At 50.6% G+C, this 6,790-nt stretch overlaps 1 long non-coding RNA gene across 1 annotated transcript; it reads right to left on the reverse strand.

Annotated features, from left to right (window-relative positions):
* Positions 1-5,137: 5,137 nt before the first annotated feature.
* Positions 5,138-6,396, reverse strand: LOC134160123 (uncharacterized). Its single transcript, XR_009963453.1, has 3 exons — positions 6,045-6,396; positions 5,326-5,433; positions 5,138-5,292 (listed from the first exon to the last, which is right to left on the reverse strand). It is a non-coding gene; the product is annotated as an uncharacterized LOC134160123 (long non-coding RNA).
* Between the last annotated feature and the right edge of the window lie 394 nt (positions 6,397-6,790).

The raw sequence follows: 6,790 nt of genomic DNA on the forward strand, positions 1-6,790 counted from the left end.
TCTCTTTCTCTGCATGGAAAATCTTCACTTCCGCAGTTTACTGGTGTTGAGCTGGCAGACTGACTAGGACAGGCATTAGTGAGCCCACACACATGCCGAAGGTCTCTCCAGTCTGAGATGTGGCTCTGTCACCATTTCTCTTGCAGGCAGCACAAGCACGCTCCTGCGTATGCTGTCACTGCTCCATCGTGTCCTATGGATGCCACTACCCTCTTCAGTACTCCAGCCACAACAAAATCCAGCTCACTGCAACCCTTCACGGTCCATCTCAGGGCTCACCACATCCCTCCTCAAGCCTTTTCGAAGCAGGACATCACTTCCACAGGGCCACTGGAGTAGGAGCAGCACTGCTGAGCTCAGGAGGCACCCATCATGGACCAGAAAACCCAGCCACTAGACTGTGGACCTTTCTATCTGCTAGGAAAAAGACACAAGCCTCAAGGCAGCATCATCTTCCATGTGTAACAGTGAAAGTTTATTCTGAGCCCAGTGTTTTGGTCTGGGCAGCTGGACCAGTCTTTATGGGAAACACAGTTAATATTGCTGATAGCTGGATCCAATTTATAAGGCTCTCAGCAGAGACAATCATCAGGGAAGGAGACAAATAATCTTCAGGCAATTAAATTTAATTGTTCCATCTGAAGATTATTTATCTCCTTGCCTGATGAATGTCTCCTAGAAGCGCCTAATAAATTGGATCCAGCTATCACTGATAGTGGCTGCTTTCCCCTGGCAGCAGGGAAGGGTGTAGAGAGCAGAGCAGCACTCAGCTCTGTGTGTTGCTTAAGATCTGTCACCTCAAAACATCTTTTTAGCAGACTTGAAAGTGTCCAAAGGCTCTATCAATACACTGCTCTTGTAAAGAGAGCATAGCACTCACGGGCTGGTTCATGTGAAAGCTTCCAGACCAAGGTGCTGGGTGGAATGAGATCCTACATGTATATTATAATGTCAGGCACCAGTGAAGATTTGGAAATCTGTCTGTCTGCCTGTCTCCATTAGCTTTCTGTCTGTCAGTTAAAAGGGCTGAGGATGAGGAAGTCCTACAAGCTGGAGTTGTTTGAGAATTGGTCTGCCACAGCACAGGAGTTTGGAGAAGGGTTTTCTGTGGCACTGTGGAGCACAGCACTGCTCCTGGGAACTCCCTTGGGGCTCTCCATGCCTGCAGCCAACATCCAGGGGCTCGAGCAGGTCAGTTTAGAGCTGGGGCAAGACCTGTCTTTCTTAGCACACGTCTCCCATGGCAAATACTGGAGTTCTCTTTGTAGTTTGCCCTTTTTGTCTGTTTGCTTGTTTGTAGCCTGTAAGAGTCTGCCCGGGTTGGAGGGCCCAAAACACACATTCAAAAGGCAAAGTAAGGTTGGACTGTGTGAATTAAAGTGAAGAAAGCCTTGGAAAGCAACACAGAAAATCATCCTGGGAAGGAGCAAGAGGCATCAATGAGGAGTGTGTGGAGCTCTTCTCCCAAGAGAAAACAAATGACTGGAGCAAGAGATCATGGAATCCCAGACTGGTTTGGGTTGAAGAGACCTTAAAGTTCCAACCCCAGTTGCAACCCCAGCCACAGGCAGGGATGCCTCAGCCTAGACCATGTCACCCAAGGCTCTGTCCAACCTGGCTTTGAACACTGCCAGGGATGGGGCATTTGCCACTTCCTGATTTCCCGGAGACAGGATGCGTAATCTTTGATATCATTAAACCACCTGGACAGTGGATTGCAGCTGTGCCAATGATCCCAGAGGTCTTGACAGACAGGTGACTTGACTCAGTTAATACTGCTGGTAGCTGGATCCAGTTTATAGGGGAATAGCCTGTTCTGCCTGTCCACAGCCTCTTATCAGAGTTGGTTGCAGGCTGAGGACAGCAGTAAAAGTCCTGGGAGTCTGTGGGTGTTCTGAGGGACTTTCTAAAATTGTGTCTTTATTCACCATCCAACCGTTGAATACTTCAGTAGTATTTAATTAGCATACAATAACTGTCCCGTTGAATTTGATGGAATACATCATTTTGGAATGTTATTTACAGTGCTAGCTTTCTTACAGAAATCCATGTGTCAGAGCTTTATCCATTATAGTCTTCAAAATAGGCAGATGTGCCTTTCATGGCCAACTGCGTGTTTTATTAATGGGATAGAAATATCAGATGTATTGTAAATCATGGGATGTAGCCACCAGTCTGCTGCTCCTCTCTTCCAAAGCCCCAAGGCAAGTGAGTGCAATTGACAGAAGGGCTTGTAAAGAACCATGGGGCACATGCTCACTTCCCTGCTGTCATAACAGGTTCTCCCAGTCACTGGTAGTCCTCTCTACTCTGCCATCTCTACCCGTCTCCTCCTGACCACATTTGCTCCCATTTGCCTGCTCTGGACAACATGCAAACCTCCAGTTGGCACATGAAAACCTCCACATTTATCTATAGATAATAAAATTCACGTGGGATGTTCTGCTCACTCAACTCCCTCTTCTTCCTATGGTTCATCTTTCATCTGCCCCTCTCCTCTCCACCTTCTACTGTCCAGATTCAAGGGCAGGAGTAAGGGACCTAGGACCTCTCCAGCAGAGCTGCATTCTCCAGGTCACTTCTTTTTCAAGACCTCACACTTTGAGCACATTGCACACAACTGGGTCCTGTCCTGCTTGAGCCAACAAGAGCAGCATCTTGCTTCATTTGAATATTTGCTAACAACTTGAATGAGCTCTTTTGGTGGGATTGAAAATGCTGCATGGGTGATCACACCATTGGAAATAACCAGGCAAGGCAGAGGAGGGACATGCCAAAAGCAAAAGTCAACGTCAGGATGAAGGTTTTGTTGAAAAGCATTTGGCAAAGAGGCACTGCCACAGCCAGAGCCCACCCCGCTCTGAGCACATGGCAGGGCCAGCAAGCACCCACCCAGGACCTCTGGCCTCCATGCCAGTGCCAGGGCTGTGACTAAGGGCATCCCAGCTGAGGCTCACCTCAGTATCGCTATCTTCCGTGTGGGATCAAGTTTTAGCAGGAGCAGCCTCCTCCCTTTCTGCACACTCTTCCTGTGCAGGAGCTCCCTTGGGATGCTTCTAGCAGCCATTCCCCAGCAAACGGCTCTGCCGCTCTGCGCCAGTCAACATGATCCGTGTGGAAGCACCAGCAGAGCACCCAAACAAGCCTGGCAGGTTTTATACTTGGCTGGTGACATGCTAACAAGGAGCATAGCCAGTCACCAGAGTCCCTAAATGGGAATTAGAGCATTCTGGGGGGTCATCTGTAGCCAGCTCATCACCTGCAGCACTACATGACTAGCACTTGGGATGGTGCTGTCTGCAGTGACATCTTATCTGGAGGAGAATGAGTTTGCAGTCTCTTGAGGGCTCCTCCTGAAAGAACTTGGAGACCTGCAATCTGCAAAGGAAGCTGTTCTCTGTGGTTGGCCTTGCAGAGGTGCAAAGGATCAGGTTGTGGCCCAGGCAGAGGCATGCTCCCCACTGCTGCTCAGGTGCAGCAGTGGCAGATTGCAGACAAAGAAGACAGGAAGGAGGAGGGAGTGCAGGACTGTGCATGACCATCTCCATTCTGTGCATCTGTAATGATAGCACTGGATGTGAGCGCAATACTAAAATCCTAGATCTGTGCGTAATACTCCACTGGGGACAGATGTCCTCTCTTGTTTTGTAGACTGTAAGTGCAGTATCGGTCCCAAACCCAAATGATTCCCCCCATCCAGCACCATCCCCCCTCCCATCAGCTGCAAATGGCACAGATGGCTGGAAAAAAAAAAATAGCTATTTTTAAAAAAAGAAAAACCCCCAAAAAAATTAAAAAAACACTCAACCCTGTTATTTCTGCATTTTTTCTGTGTGAGGACACTTCCTTCCTTCCAGGAGAAATCAATCCAGTACCAAAGTGTTAACCGCTTCCCAGCCATCTCCTCCATACAAGGTGAAGTTGTGCTGAACCCTGTCAAACACCTCACACCACTGTGCCCCCAGGATGCCCCTCCAAACCCCTTAGATGTGAATCACCCTTTTTTCCTGGGGAGAGGGATGGAGGCAGCTGGGGGCACAGGCAAACTCATGGCAAGGCTTCAGGAGCACCGTGTGGTTGCTGGAGATGCTGGATGGAGAAGATTCCAGTGGTGCAGCAGAGCAGGAGAGGGTGAAGGAGCTCAGCTCGGCTTCCTGTGCAGTTGGCTTCCTGGTGGATCAGGAGCAGGATGAGTCCTTGTCAGGGACAGCCCGCCAGCAGCTCGGAGGGACTGGTCAGGCTTGCCAGCAGACTGCATCCTCATGGGAATGCAGTGCGCTGGCAGGACATACCTCCAAGCAGGGCCAGCAACAGGCTGAGCATTACCTGCTCCTGAACAGGGGCTCCTCATGTGTACTCCTCTCCCAGCTCAGCAGACACTGGTAGGGACTTTGGGGTCTCCTGTCTGAGGTGTTTAAGAGCTTCAGAAGGGGAGCGTGTGCAGAGCTGGTCTGGATGCTTTGAAGAGCCTCTCAGTGCTTGCTGGTGCAAGCGTTGTGTTTCTTGCCATGAGCAAGCTCCTGGTGGGCTGAGTCCTTCTGGCCATGCCCCAGGCAATTTCAACCCTCTGCTACAGGCTGAATCCACTCTGAAGAAGAGCCACCACCAAGGAGCTGCCTTCCCCTTGCCTCAGAGAACAGTGTTTCCATGCAGGCAGGATGGAGGAAGCCCAGTAGTCCAGACCCACACTGACTTTTCTGCAGGACCCAGCCCTGGGCAGGGAAAGGAGCTGGACTCACCCAGACACTGTGCAGGAGGTAGGACCAGATTCAATGCCATGAATAAGCAAGGCCAAGAGGAAGCTGGGGGAACTTGGCCATTCCAGCAATCAGGGGAAGAAGGATGCAGAGGCATAAAGGTGTGTTAGAACACAAATCATGTTCAAACTCTTCCATTTAAAGAGCAGCCCTGAAAACGAAGTGTTCCCCAGGCTTTGAGACCCATCTCGTGGTTTAGGGGAGGAAACAGGAATCCCCTTGTGATCTTAGAGCTGTGGGAAAGTGGAGAGAGGCGCTTGCCCCTTGGTTCCCCTTGGACTGCCTATGGTGGGATGGGGTCCCTCAGCACCTGAATGAAAAGCAGTCTGCCTGTAGAGTTCCTTGGGCCCCTGCCCTGAATCCATGATGGCACAGACCTGGGTGAGATGAACCCCACTGAGGAGGATCCACTAATGCCCAGAGGGAGCCAAGGGATGCTGCACAGCACAGGGGAGGAACAGGGCAGAGGTGCTGGGAGTGGGGAGTGCTGCAGGACCCTCCAGCATGGCCATTCTGTCTGGCCATGTGCAGCTCCCTTGGGCGAGATCCCCTTGCAAGGAGAGCTAACTTACTGTGATCCGCCATGCGAGGAGAGACCCCTCAGCAGGACTTTGTCCTGTCCCCCTCAGGGTTCACCTGCCCTTGGGATACTGCCTTGGTTGAAGGGATGGAAACTCTGCCTGGATGCCCATCTCAGAAGGGTGCAGGAGATGGGATAGGATGAGGAGTTCAGGAGGAGCACGCTGCAGCATGGGGCAGATGGTGATCAGGAAGGATCAAGCCGGGCTGAGGGGATCAGGAGGGCTGGGAGGACCAGAGGCAGGGAGGCTGTGTGATGTGAGCTGAGCTGGGGCTCCAGACCACGGGGCAGAGATGAAGGGGTCAGGAGTTGGACCTACCAAAGGGCTGCATGGGGCTGGGGAGGACAGACCAAAGTGCAGGCGGGGGCTGTGTGTGCACAGCCTGCACAACAGCTGCCGGCAGTATGGTTGGCTCCAGAGCTGGTGATGACAGTCCTTCACTTTTATGGGAACTAAATTTACCCAGACACACGCAAAATCAAAAAAAAAAGAAAAAAAAAGGGAGGGGTGGGGGAAAGAAAAAGACAGGGGTTGGAATTAAAATAAATTGCAGCAGTGCCAGCATCTGCTCCTTTGTGGCGCAGTCTGGGTTACGGAGTAGGGAGGAGAAGTCCCCAAGAGGGAGTAGCACTGGTGTTTACTGTAGCCCAAAACATGCCCCACTTGTGAGCTGCATTTTCACCACATTGCCTCAGGAATGCTTGACATCCAAGGTGCCAGAGAAATTGACCCGCTTGGTGAAAAAATTTCCATCAGTTGTTCATGTTTGATAGCTTATAGGGGCAATAATGCACTGCGGTGTTAAAAGAAAGGAGATCTGATGGGAGCAAAGAGGATGCAACAGGAGAATGACATGTTGCACATAGCTGTTACCTCCTTCCTTTAAAGATGCTATAGAACTTCTGCTTAAAAGCTTGGTTCATTTTTTATTTCTTTTATCTCCCCTCTCATCCCTGTGAGCCAGAGGCATACTCTGTGCTGATGGTGTTCTTTGCTTGGTTTCTTGGATTCGGATGCCCCTTCTTCTCCAAGTGCAAGGCAGCAGACACAAGGCACAAGGCAAGACTGTCTATTCACAGTATCACAGTATCACAGTATGCTAGAGATTGGAAGGGACCTCGAAAGATCATCTAGTCCAATCCCCCTGCCGGAGCAGGAACACCTAGATAATGTTACACAGGAATGTGTCCAGGCGGGTTTTGAATGTCTCCAGGGAAGGAGACTCCACAACCTCCCTGGGCAGCCTGTTCCAGTGCTCTGTCACCCTCACTGAGAAGAAGTTTCTTCTCAAGTTTAAGTGGAACCTCTTGTGTTCCAGTTTGCACCCATTACCCCTTGTCCTATCATTGTTTGCCACTGAGTAGAGCCTGGCTCCATCCTCGTGACACTCCCCCTTTATATATTTATAGACACTTATAAGGTCACCCCTCAGTCTCCTCTTCTCCAAACTAT

Source organism: Pezoporus occidentalis, unplaced genomic scaffold, assembly GCF_034315485.1.
Source record: "Pezoporus occidentalis ecotype Australia unplaced genomic scaffold, CSIRO_AGI_Poc_V1 ctg158, whole genome shotgun sequence".
Classification (NCBI taxonomy): Eukaryota; Metazoa; Chordata; class Aves; order Psittaciformes; family Psittacidae; genus Pezoporus; species Pezoporus occidentalis.